Below are 14,336 nucleotides of genomic sequence, written 5' to 3'. Positions count from 1 at the left end.
CCTTGCACTTTCCTCCCACTGTCCGAAAGATATGATGATTAGGTATATTAGCTATGCTAAATTCTCCCTCAGTGTGCCCAAACAAGTGCCGGAGTATGGCAACTAGGTGATCTTCATAGTAACTTCATTGCACTGTTAATGCCAGCTTACTTATGACAATAATAAACATAAACTTTCAACTGCAATCGTCCTTTTGCCGAGGACTTCAGCCACATCATCGAGCAGCAATTTTCCAAACACTCAATGGTGTTGTGTTAGTTCCACTGATATTTAAAGTCAGGAGACAAACCAGTAATCCACTAACACCATCCAATTTCCTCATGCTACAAACTCAAATGGTAATTAAAAACTAAGATGTGGGTTTTACTTGCTAGTTTAAAAAAAACCTCTCAAACTTTGGCTGCAAGTTTACTTCCCAAGAGTGAAACAATCCTAAAAGTTATAATTTACAAAAATGCTTAGTAGCTACTTTTAGGAACCCTGTATATTTGACAATCATCAGTTAAGACTCTAAATGAGTCAGGAAATGCACTGACTAGACATAAAATGACAGCACGGTATAATAACATTAAATCAGTGTTTCTGTGCAAAATATTGTTTGCTATTTATCCTTTTCACTGACTATGTTACAATACATTGTTGATGCCCTCTTTCACTACACTCTAACTAACTCTTTGTTGGGCTGTTGTGAAATCATTTCAGCTTCAATAATTAAACTGATATGTGAAACAATCATTCCTGTATCGCATTTCAACTGAATGCAGTTGACCCAATCTCCACATTCCTGGGCCCATTCAGCACCAAAACTATTCGTAATTTGTGTTCTGCTCACAACAGCAGACCATTGTCATGTAAAGTTGCTTTTAAATCCCAGTTAAGTTCCCATGTTACAGTCATAATAAACACCAAGGCTGGGAGTGTCAGTCACTCAATGCAAGCACGGGAAAACTCCCATCAGTGCTGCACTTTTCAATGGAAAATGTACTTTGCGTTCTATTTGACTGTCGAAAGTTAATTCTTTATTCATAAAACGTTTATTTGGAAGGTGTTTGTTTCTCTTAATATTGATTCAGAGTGAAAAATATCAAGGTTTACATACGTATGAACTACGCAAAAACAATCCATTTTATCTTGCATAAGATCTAAACTTTCTAAACAAAACATCTGGCAAAACATTTTTGCATGACATTTTTATGCTCCTCAACTTGTGGCAATTTGCTACCATTCTCCATTTCATGATCAGCTCTTCTTTCTTCTGGCTATCTGAGTTCTATTTCCTGAAATTAATTATCAGAGCTTCCTGATGTTTTAATTTGATTTATTTATGATTGTCACATGTATTGGTATACAGTGAAAAGTATTGTTTCTTGTGCGCTACACAAACAAGGCATACCGTTCATAGGGAAGGAAAGGAGAGGGTGCAAAATGTAGTGTTACTGTCATAGCTAGGGTATAGAGAAAGATCAACTTCATATAAAGGTCCATCCTAAAGTCTGATGGCAGCAGGGAAGAAGCTGTTCTTGAGTTGGTTGGTATGCCACCTCGGACTTTTATATCTTTTCCCGACAGAAAAAGGTGGAAGAATGAATGTCTGGGGTGCGTGGGGTCTTTGATTGTGCTGGTTGGTTTTCCAGGGTAGCGGGAAGTGTAGAGAGAGTCAATGTTTGGGAGGCTGGTTTGAGTGGTGGACTGGGTTTTGTTCATAACCTTTTGTAGTTTCTTGTGGTCTTGGTCAGAGCAGGAACCATACCAAGCTATGATACGTCCAGAAAGAATGCTTTCTGTGGTGCATCGGTGAGAGTCGTAGCAGACGTGCCAAATTTCCTTAGCATCCTGAGAAAGTAGAGGCAGTGGTGAGCTTTCTTAACTATAGTGTCAGTGTGGAGGGCCCAGGACAGATGTATATCTCTTAGGCTAGCAGGAGCTAATATTGAGCCAATTTGTTCCAAAGTCTCTGACATTGCAGTTCTGTTGTGGAGATGCTGGTGTTGGACAGGGGTAAACATAGACTTGATGTCTGTATCGATAGCAGTTCTGTGACAGGCCTCTGGAGAGGGAGCCCATGATGTACTCTGTCCCTCTGATTAAACTGGCGTCACCTTTCACATCTTTCTCTGATGTATGGCTAGGTTGTTTCCAAATAGGAAACTATGGGCTTACTCGTACCCAACCATTCAGTGGGGCAATGTATTACTGATACACATACACCGACGTATTGTTACTACGTTGGGCAAAAAAAAATAAAGGTTATGCTTTGGCACCACTAAGTGGGATAGAAAGGAACTGCAATCAATTCCACTGCAAATTATTATGCTGTCACATTATTTGCCATATTGCACAGAAAACCCCATTCCAGGCTTGTAGATTCAGCACAGTAGTCATGTGGGCCAGAAGTCTTGATAAGAGTGATTTTGGTTGAATACTATTTGCACAAAAGAGGGGTCCTAATCTGCAGTACTGGTTTAGCCTTTGTTTAGTGCAAGGTATCATTCTTAAAGACACCACAAGTTGAACTCAGCATTAGCAATGGCCTTTTGGAGGATCATTAATTTGCCAATTAGTGTTAATTATAGAGGCTGCATGTCATTTTGGTGGATAACGCTTCATTGAGTCCAACAATGTGAACTGTTTCATCAAAATGCCTTCTGTGTCTTTTCGCAAAGTGCTGAGCGGTTTTCTGTACGGGATGTTGCTGTACACCCTTTGCCTCCTTGCTCTTGCCTACCAGACACACCCTGGCGTTCTCTTTGCCGTCCAGTGACGGAGGTCCCTGGCACGGGGTTCTCAACAAGGGAGTCCGGTCCTTTACCATTGCAGAACTGTGGTGGAGGGTGTTACACAGCAGCCTGATACAACTGCAGGATATTTTGGTTTATGAACTTCCAAGATATCTGCTATATTTGCAGCATTGTGGAGTCTGTGGACCACACAGTTGTTAAATGTTATTGGCTGCACCTCCTTTTTCGCTCCTTGAAAAGCCTTTTAAAATTTAGTTTGTATTTCAGTCTCAAACTCCGGATCTTTGGGCACCTAGTGTGGAGAGGAATGGGGAAGGAGGAAGTCCTTCTTGTGAACCTGCTCTTGGGCTTGGGTAAGCTTGCCACCAACAGGTCCAAGCAGTAGGCGATTGAGGGAGTCATCTGGTCAGACTGTCTGTGCCTCTCCCATGGCTATCTTCATGGCTGGGTGACTTTGGCAAGGGAGCATCCAGTGTCTGCCAGAGTCCTATTGTGTCTGGTGGGCACTGTGCAGGCTAAGTGCTTTATCAACCCCTTTAATCACCTTTTGTTTTAAAATTTCAAGTTTCCTTTGGAATTTTTTAATTGATGCAGTATTCCTTCTGGCTGCCTTTTTATTTTGTCCCTTAATTTGTTAATTTTATTGATTTACCCCAAAATAGGATAATGCTTCCTTTTAGTGACCTCTCAGCAACCAGTTAAACACAGTTCGTCATGACAGAATTTCAAATATTACTTAAAGTCATGCCCAGTTGTTCATTTACTGATTGATTATGATTCACTTTGAGAATCATTAGGAGTCTTTTGCCAGGACTTGACCAGCACTCTTATTAATACTTTTCCCAGTCAGAGGCAGGATTCCCTGATTTTGAAACTAAGTGCGATGGTGGGTGTCTGGGGTTCCACCAATCCCGCTAGCCAGAATGGTGGAACCCTGAATCTGCTCCACCCCCACCCCACAACGCTGATATACAGCCCACACAATTATGCAGGTCACATGTGAAAATTGCATCAGGGACATGGACTAAATTGGTTGTTAACTGGCCATTTAAGGGTCTTAAATGGAGGCAGGGTGGGAGGGTCAACCATAGCTTTCCCACCCAGAACTGACTATCAGCGAAGGCAGAAAGGCATTGAGTATCGATCCCAAAGCAAGCCATGTTATTTTCAGGTCCTCCCCCCTCCTTCCTCACCTCCTGTGGAGCAGACGATTCCATTCAGTTGGGTGGGATTTTCCAGCCGTGCTCATCCTGAAACTGAAAAATCCCGCCCCAAGGTCAACAGACTTTTGTATGGTACCTACCCCCTCCCAACCCCCACCCCCGCTGCTATTGCATGCTCCAACCAGACTCTCAGACAGACATTTCTTATAAGCACAGGATCTAGTTAGTGTCTGTTTTCACTCTTTGGCTAAAATAACCCGATTGTGAATGATCTTTCTCAATCCAAAGTACACATCTTACAACACTGACCGGATGTGGCTGCACTGCCAGCTCTTTCAAAGATTAAGTGGAAGAACACCATAAAGTTGCTGTTCCTAAATTAATAACTATTATTTACTTAGCAAGTTTGACATTTAATATTCCAGAGTGTTTCATAAAGGAAAAACCACTCAGTGTCAAAGCAAAAAGTTGATATAAATACTCATGGGGAAACTCCGCAAGCTGCTTCTCTTATGTGTAGAACCCTTCCTGATAATAACATGGCCTGGAATTCCGACTGCAAAAATTTGAATGCAGAATTAACCATCGCTCGGAAACCAGGATTGTTAGAGCCCACAGTGTGGGAAATCTACTAATTGCCTGTCAGCCTCCTAATTTAAGAACATAAGAACATAAGAAATAGGAGCAGGAGTAGGCCATCTAGCCCTTCAAGCCTGCCCCGCCATTCAATAAGATCATGGCTGATCTGTCGTGGCTCAGTTCCACTTTCCTGCCCTCTCCCCATAACCCTTAATCCCCTCTCTTATCAAGAACCCATCAACCCGCTTCTTAAAAATATTTAGCGAGGCAGCCTCCACCACTTCAACGGGCAGAGAATTCCAGAGATTCACCACCCTTTGAGTGAAGAAGTTCCTCCTCAACTCCGTTCTAAACCGCCTCCCCTTTATCTTGAGGCTGTGTCCCCTAGTCCTACTGTCTTTTTTGAGCGGGAAGTCTCTCCACCTCTATCCTATCCATCCCATTCATCATCTTATACGTCTCAATGAGATCTCCCCTCATTCTTCTAAACTCTAACGAGTACAAGCCTTGCCAAATTTCTCTGTATCCCCAGTAACAAAAGATAGTTACCCATAAAAGCAAAGTTGTGTCTCATCAGTTTTGTACTAATCTATTCTTCTCCCCAAATCACTGAACTGTTACTGCAATATTGAACCCTTCATTGCCTGCTACTACACCATTTTTTCAATCGTCCTCCACTGAGGAGAAAGTTGACCTAGGGGATGTAGTGAACTCATTCAGTATCACACTTGCTTTCCACTGAAAGCAAACTTCTGTTCACTAACACCACACAACAACCAGAACGAGAGATATTATAAGTCATAGTTAGATATAATGCTAGAATATCTCTTCACTTCCAGAAAGTGAACGTGTAATCAAACATTTGGTTTTTGCAGGTTTCCCTTCCCTCCAGGACAACAGGTAGAATAGGTTACGATCCCCTCCTTTCACTGTCAACAACCTAGGCCTTGGTTGGTGGAATGGTTGTTTAATAATTCTCCCCCATAAACTCCATCATATAAAGAGATTTTACCACACTGCCATTCTGTCACCTATTTCCAACTCTTCCCTATTCCTCAATCTCTTCTATCTCCTCTGTGCCTATTGTTCCCTCTATCTGTTCCAACCATCCCTTCCATCACGGTCCCCTGTTCTTCCTGTCCTTATCCATATACTTACATTATTCAACATTTCACCTTTTTCTGACTGGCTCTTCCTCCACTTATCCCCTCCTACAAGTCCTCTCTCAGCACTTTCTTTCTTTTCATCTTCTCTAATCACCCCCTCTTGATTAGCCCTCATCTTCTTCCTTCTTAAGAGGTGTTTGATGACCTTGGATTTCCAATGGATTGCATCATGCTCATGCTTGGCAAAGTATTGCATTGATTTGACATTGCCTTCTACAGGACAGCTGACCAGGAAACTCTCTTGCTCTTACCACCTGCCGGAAGCAGTAACTGGAAGCATTTCCAGGCTAATGATCAACCAGTTTTACCACTTTATGAACACAATTTCAAATTCTGAAGTGGGTCTTGAAGCCAGAACTTCTGTTCCAGAGGACAGCTACCACCACACCACAAGAGCTCCCTCTCTAGCCCTACTTGATCCATTTACAATGTCACAAGAGATCAAATAGAACTTATAGATTTTAATGACTGTTTAGCGATTTCCCATCCATCATCACATTGGCTTAATAGGAGGTTAGAGTTCATGTTTAATGGCTATTCCTAGCAAGTAAGTAACAAGATTCCAGCTATTGATCTCTCTACTTCAAGAGCAAATTAACTGTTTCTAATTTTTAACAATGGCCTTTTCCAGTTTCTAAGAATTAGTTGTGTTCTTGTTCATTATTTCCTTACTCATTTTAAAGACAAAGACAATAAAAACATATAAAAAAAAATGGCAGCTAAGAAGGTCATTTGGGCCTGTACTGTCATTCAACAAGATCACAGCTACTCTTCTACTTCAACTCCACCTTACCACATTATCCCATACCCCTTAATTCCTTTAGTACCCAAAAATCTTACCAACATCTATTTTGAATATACTTACGCATATGCAGCTCTCTGGGAGAGAATTCCGAAGAGTGGAGACATTTCTCCTCTTCTCAGTCTTACATACATAAGTATAGAAAGGTTTATGATCTGTTCTGATTTCTCTGAATTGCTGTTCTACTCTCAACTCTCTTTTCTTCATCCTTAACCTTGTTAATTCTCCCTTGCTGAACTTTAACATTCTCCTAATCCTCAGATTGATTATTCCATTTGGCACTCTTATCAGCCTTCTTCCTTTAACCTACTACTGCTATCCTTTACCTATTTTTAGCCATAGCTGGATCACATTTCCTGTGGGATTTTTGTGTCTTATAGGAATATGTATATGCTGCAAAATTGTGTATCAATTAATTAAATACTAGTCATTGCCTGTCTAGCATCATATGCTTTATTCTAAATAACTTAATATTACAATTTTTTATTTAGCAAGATAGGGATAAAACCTGTTTTTCCTTCAAAAAGCTAATGATACCATGTTCTCAGAGGTCACAAGTTTCCAGAATTTTATTACTAGGTTGTTAGTAATATTATATGGTACTATAATAGTTATAATTATTTTATTATAATAAAATAATAGTAATATTATTATTATTATAATACTCTATGGAATATTTGTTTATGAGATATGACCATCACTGGCAAGGCCAGCATTTATTTTCTGTCACTATCCTTGAGAATATGTTAGTGAACGGTTTCCTTGAACCAACGCAGGTTATGTGGTGTAGGTACACCCACCGGGCTGTTTGGGAGGTGATTCCAGGATCTTGACCCAGCAACTGTGAAGGAACGCTGAAATATTTCCTAATCAGGATGTTTTTGATTGATTTGATTTACTATGGGTTGGTATACCATGAAAAGTATTGTTTCTTGATTACTATACAGATCATTCATAGAGTACATAGGAGAAGGAAAGGAGAGGGAGCAGAATGTAATGTTACAATCATAGCTAGGGTATAGCGAAAGATCAACTTAATGTAAGCTATGTCCATTCAAAAGTTTGATGGTGGCAGGGAAGAAGCTGTTCTTGAGTAGGTTGGTATGAGCTCAGACTTTTGTGTCTTTTTCCCGACAGAAGATGGTGGAGGAGAATATGTCCAGGGTATGTGGGGTCCTTGATTAGGCTAGCTGCTTTTCCAAGGCAGCAGGTGTGTGACTTGGAAGGGAACTTGCTGATGTTCCTTGCATCTGCTGCTTGTTGTTCTCCAGGGGAGGTCGAAGGAGTTATAGTCAAAGGAGCCTCGGCAAGGTTGTTGTGGTGCCTCTTATCAAAAATAAAGACTGCTGCCAGTCTGTACTAGTGATGAAGGGAGTGTGTGCATAAGGTGGTAGATAAGGTGCTTACCAGCTGAAGTGCTTTGTATTGCATAATATTGAGCTTTTTGTGTAATGTTTGTGCAGCATTCATCCAACCAAGTAGAGAGTATTCCATCACACTCCTGATCTTGCCTTGGTGGACACGCTTTGAAAAATCAGGAGCTGAGTAATTCACCATAGAATTCCCACCCTCTAACTTGCTCTTGTTACCACTTATATAGTAACTATATAGCTGACCAAATGAGTTTCTGTTATTGGTGGAGGATTCAATGACAGGAATCTCGTTGAATATCTAAGGAGGTTATTAGATTCCATCTTGTTGGAGATAGCCATTGCCTGGCTCCTCACTGGCATTTTTGTTACTTACTGTTTATCAGGCCAAGCTTAAATGTTGTCCAAGTCCTCCTGCATGCAGGTATGGATACCTTCAGTATCTGAAGAACTGAGAATGGTGCTGGACACAGAGCAATCATCAATAAAAATTCCAACCTATGATCTTATGATGCTGGGAGGGTCACTTACAAAGTATCCGAAGATGGGTCATCCTAAGATACTGTCCTGAGGAATTCCTGTAGTGATATCCAGAGGCTGAGATGATTGTCTTCCAACATTTTCTTTTGTGGTAGGTATGACTCCAACCTTTGAAGAGCTTCCCCCCTTGATTGATACTGGCTTCAATTTTACTAGGACTCCTTGATACCACATTTGGTTAAATGTTGTCTTGATGTCACCTCAGCTCTGAAATTCAGCTCTTTTTCCTATGTCCTGACCAAAGATACAATGCTCGCAAATGTTCCTGGCATTCCCTCCTACACTTCTCATTGAACCAGAATTAATTTGCTGGCTTGATGATAAAATGTAAGGGACATGCTGGGCCATGAGGTTACATGTTGTGGTTGAATACAATTCCACTGCTAATGGTTCACTTCATGAATGCTCAATTTTGTGCTGCTAGATTTGCTCTGAATCTAATCTGTTACGTACAGCATGTTCTTCTTTTTTCATAAAAAGAGACATTTCATGCATTAGTATACAGTGCAGTGCTGACCGGTCTGCCTCTATTTCCTCTCATCTTGTCACTTGGCCCCAGTCAGTGCTTCAGCCAGGCATCACTGCAAAACTCCAGTAATAATTAATATTTTTTTAATTTGGAAGAAAAGCTCAAGCATATACTCCATCAGTCTTGAGCGTGTGTCACTAGATGGAGACAAAGTCAAACTTTATGTCTAAATCTGTTGGCTTGAAATTCAATCCCATTAAGGTACCAATGTAGAAAATGGTGAATGAATGCTGATTCTGTGCCAGAAATGCACCACCCATCACCCTGTTGGATTATACAGTTCAGTGCGTATTCTAGAATATGTGCCAGTGGCATCTAAAAAGCCTTGTTAAAATTTTACATAGGGTAGTATTTAAATAATGACATAACAATTGTAGGATCTTCTCATGAAATTTGTCAGCCCCAGACGTTGGTCACATGTTTTAAATTCACCTAGCGAATCCAGCTGCTGACAGTCAATAAGGACTCTGCAGGAATTCTGTTTAAAAGGCTGATCGGGTCCATAAAGTTTAACTGCTAGTTGGTCCTTCCAGGGGGCTAGTTTATTTTTAGATTTTTTTTACCTACGTTCTCCTTTCCGTTTATTTACCAAATATTTACCAAACATTTTGCCGCTGTTGGATTTCTTTAGTCTGCTTTTGAAACAATGATATTCAGCGATGAGTGGCCTGGTAGATCTCCCTTTTGGGGATGTGGGATATGAGCATTTGAAGTAGGAGCAGAAGTAGGACATTTGGTCCTTTGAGGCTGCTCCGCCATTTAATAAGATCATAGCTGATTTGTTAGTGCTTCAAACTACATATTCCGATCTACTCCCAATAACCTTTGATTCCATTGCCTAACAAAAATCTACCTACCACCTCCTTGAAAATATTCAATGACCCTGGTCTCCACTACCTTCTGAGGCAGTGTTCCAAAGTCACACAACCCTCTGAGAGAAAAAAGTTCTCCTCATTTTTGCCCTGAAAGAGTGACTCTTAAATTTTAAAACTAGTTCTAGACTCACCCACAAGAGGAAACATCCTGTCCACATCCACATTGTCAAGACTGTTCTGGATCTTACATGCTTCAATCAAGTCACCTCTCATTCTCCTAACTCCACTGGAAACAAGCCCAGTTTGTCCAACCTATCCTCATACGACAACCCGCTCATTCCAAATATCAATCTAGTTCAGTTCTTCTAAACCACCTCCAACACATTTACATTCTTTATTAAGTGAGAAGACCAAATATGCAGTATTCAAGATGTTGTCTTGTATAACTGAAGCATAACATCCTTACTTTTATGTTAACTTCCTCTTGTATTATACAACAGAATTCCATTAGCCTTCTTGATTACATGCTATATGAGCATACAACCCTTTTGTGACTCATGCAGTGAAACACCTAGATCCCACTGCACCTCACCTCGGAATTCTGCAGTCATTCTCCAGTTAGGTAATATTTTGCTTTTGTATTCCAAAGTTTCCCCACATTATACTCCATCCGCCAGGTTTTTGCCTTTCACTGTATCTGCAACATCCTTATGGCCCCTTCACAACATATGTTTCTACTTATTTTTGTGTCATCTGCAAATTGGGCAAGTTGAAAAGAAGAATGGACAGAGAAACAGCATCTAGTACAAAAAGAAGGAGCAGGAGGAGGACACTGCAGGGGAGTACAGAATGGCTCAGAGTATTCAGACAGCATTTCTCATCCCACAGCTTCACCAATCGGCAATGTGTCAAGCACTTGTGCTTCACCAAGGCAACTGGCATTTAGTTACGTCAGTCGCCACAATCACAACTGGAGCCGCAAATCTGGGCACGGACAGCAGCATCTGTGGCTTTCAATATCATAGCCCTTTTTTTTATGTCACATATTCAATTCAGTATGCAGCAGGTTAGATGAGTATTCTCTCCCAGATTTCTGTACTCTGATGTATCAGGGAGTTCAATGAGGCTCACTATGCCAGAAACAATATCTCTAGTATGAAGAGTCAGCAGATGGGCCAGATTTTCTGTCTCTTTGCATAGGGTGGATCTTCTGCTTTAGCCAATGATGACACCACACAGCGGGCTCCCTGGCAACAGGGAGCATGAACCATGCAAACCACCAAAAACATCAGCAGAGCCAGAAGGTCCCGCCGGCGGAAAATGGCAAGCCGCCTCTGCTGCAGAGAAACACAATATGGGAGGACCAGAAAATCTCACCCAACATAAATAAAGGGTGCAATTCTAAAGGGTCACCCTTTAGAATCTCTTTGTGGAGGAACAAAGAGATTGGGGGTAAATGTGCTCTTATTGTTTAAGGTAGCAGGGCAGGTTGAAAGAGTGGTTGATAAAGCATACAAAATACTAAATGGGAACATAAAGTGTAAAAACAAAGAAGTTATGTTGAACATTTATAAAATACTAGTTTGATATTAACTGGTGTGTTGTGGCTAATTCTGGGCAGCACATTTTAGGTAGAAGGGTGCAGAAAAGATGAATGCGAATGTTTTCAAAAACGTGGGATTTTTATACCCATAGGCTGGAGAGATAGATAGGTCTGTTGACCTCACAGAGAAGATTAAGAATAGTTTGACAGAGGCGTTCAAAATGATTGTAAGCCTACACAGAGTAGAGAGGAAGAAATTGCTCCCTTTATGAAATGGACGAGAACCAGACAGGTCTATAAAATGAATGGTAAAAATACCACCAGCAAAATGAGAAAAAATTGCATTTGTACAGTGAATGATTTGGATCTAGAATACATTGCCTGAGAATGTGGTGGAAGCCAATACAATCATTGCTTCCAAATTGGATAAGCAGCTGAAGAAATAAAAATTACAGGGTGAAGGCAAGGGCATGGAATGAGCTGAGTTTCTCTTGCATAGAGCCGGTATGTGAATGATGGATTGAATATTCACATCCTGTCCTGCAACACCAAAAAAAATGACTAGTTTGTTTGTGAGCAGAACTACCACATAACGCAGGTTCATGTCCACATTCCTGGCAGTATCCAAGATTTATTTATCCTGGGCAGAATTTCACACAGTGAGAAGTCTCACAATACCAGGTTAAAGTCCAACCAACTTTAACCTGGCGTTGTGAGACTTCTTACTGTGTTTACCCCAGTCCAACGCTGGCATCTCCACATCAGAATTTCACATGCCATGGGCACGCACAGTGGGTGGAACTGGAAGCAACTGAGATTCCCAGTCCTGCTCAAGATCAATTACCTGGACAAAGCTGTACCTAGACGTAGCATCCAGAAACATAAGGTCAATACACAATTTACAGCCAAGGGTTTGCATTCGGTACTTATGTTAACTTTTCATATCATTTGAATTTATAAATGGATGTTTTTGCTTTGATTCAAATTAATATTATCAACATGAATCACAATATGTTCACAAGTCATCACAGTCCTGTGTGTTTGATTGCTGTGGAGATGCTGGCGTTTAACTGGGGTAAACACTGTAAGAAGTCTCACAACACGAGGTTAAAGTCCAACCAGTTTATTTGATAGTAAACCCACAAGCTTTCAGAAACGCTGTACCTTCGTCATGTGTGTGGAAAGTTCCACACGCCTTCCACAAACTTTCCACGCACCTGACGAAGGAACAGCGTTTCCAAAAGCTTGTGGGTTTACCATCAAATAAACTGATTGGACTTTAACCTAGTATTGTGAGACTTCTTACTGTGTTTGATTGCTGTCAGCCATGCCTGGTGAGAGATGTGTCTGGGGTGTCAAACTTTATTACTAAGGCTGTGAGGCCATATTGGGCTCTTGAAATGCTTATGTGTGAGGTGTTTGTGATGGAGGTAGTGCCCATGGACCATCTGGGAAGGCAGGACATGGCAGCCTAGCTGAAAGAATGCTGAATCAAGGCCTTCCTGATGTCCCTGCCTCCCTACAAGTTCCTGATTCAGCCTCTTTGTCCTCGCCTTTTGACTACCTGGAATCTGCTTCTGAGTCAACACCGATGACCTCATCTGAGTCATGTTCTGATACAGTTGTTATTCCCTAGAAAGAGTGGAATTGTGAAGAGCATAACAGACAATGATGAGGAATAATACTCACACTGGCAGATACTGCAAGGTGTTTTACCAGAGTGGCCAAGGCACAGAAACAAATTTTCAGTAGGCCAGTTGTTCTCTCCACCAAGCTCTTGTGGATATTGGCACCAATTGTATCTCTCCTCTGCTTCTGTCCTCGGGTGCTTGAGAGGTGTCATCAGCCACCTATCGAGGCGAGCTGGAGCCGTGAACAGCCTTGGCACTTGTGTGTGACATAGAATGTAGGCATCGGGAGAGTTGCACAGACCTGTAGGATCTGGGTCTTGTACTCACAAACTATCTGAACATTAATGGAGTGAAAGCCCTTCCTATTGACAAAGGTGCCTGGCTGGCAACTTGATGGCCAGCCAGCCATTTGGGTGCAATCAATGGCACCCTGTATCTGGGGGACCCCTGCAATTACAGCAAAGCCTCTGCTTGATCAGCCTGGCTGATGTGATCCATCCTGAAATGAATGAATGATCTCACCCATCTGAACAGAGTGTCAGTCACCAACTGTGCAGCTGACTGAGAGGCTTCACAAAGATCACCTGCAGAGCCCTGGAAGGATCCAGAGGCATAAAAGTCTCATTTTGACCTTGAGAGGCAAGGGTTTTGGGTGTTCATCCACACAATTGGAGATGACTTCTGGCAGATGGTTGTGATGGCTTCCTTTGAAAGCCAGAGTCTCCAGTGGCACTAAATCCTGAGGCAGTTGTTTTGCTGCTTATACATGCTGACAGCTGGGTGATGGCATCTTCAGTGGTGCACCCTGCTGAGTAGATTATACTCATCTGCAGAAATGTCAGTGGAGCTGACCCTTACACAGAGGGAACAGAATAACCAAAATCTCCCATGTCAGAGAACAGCAATGTCCTGAAAACTCCAGACTAGGCTGAACCCTCCACCGAATGCAGTAATAGTGCAGAAAATGCTCAAAACCAAACTCTCATCCCACTCCCAAAAACACCAAACTCCTCAGCCTGTTTTTGCTCCATCCCCCTTTTATCCCACCTTGGATAAGAAAACTGCAAAAACAGATTGGCCACCTGCCCATGTTACCTATACAGCAAACTAAAAACTGCACAGGCAATGTAACATGTCAATTGGAAAGGTAATCCTTTCAAGTGGTTTCACAATTGCTGACGGGCTGCTATCCGTCTACGTCTGTGCCCATTGAGCGAGAAATAGCGTGAATGTGCAATATTAGGATGCACATCCAACATCATCATGTAGAATTTCACTTACTTCCTGGGTGGACACATGCCTGCCCAGACCAAGAAAAATTCTGCCCCCAGTCTTCACTCAAACTAGATAACAGGCTGGTGACTAGGTAACAAAGAATATCTCCTCAATGAATGGCTAATGACTCCTGCCAAGAACCTTGGCAGTCACAGAGCTGGCCAAAATACCAACTATGCTGCCAT

This window comes from Carcharhinus amblyrhynchos, chromosome 11, assembly GCF_965287045.1.
Source record: "Carcharhinus amblyrhynchos chromosome 11, sCarAmb.v2.hapA, whole genome shotgun sequence".
Taxonomy (NCBI): Eukaryota; Metazoa; Chordata; class Chondrichthyes; order Carcharhiniformes; family Carcharhinidae; genus Carcharhinus; species Carcharhinus amblyrhynchos.
This window is presented reverse-complemented; position numbering follows the sequence as displayed.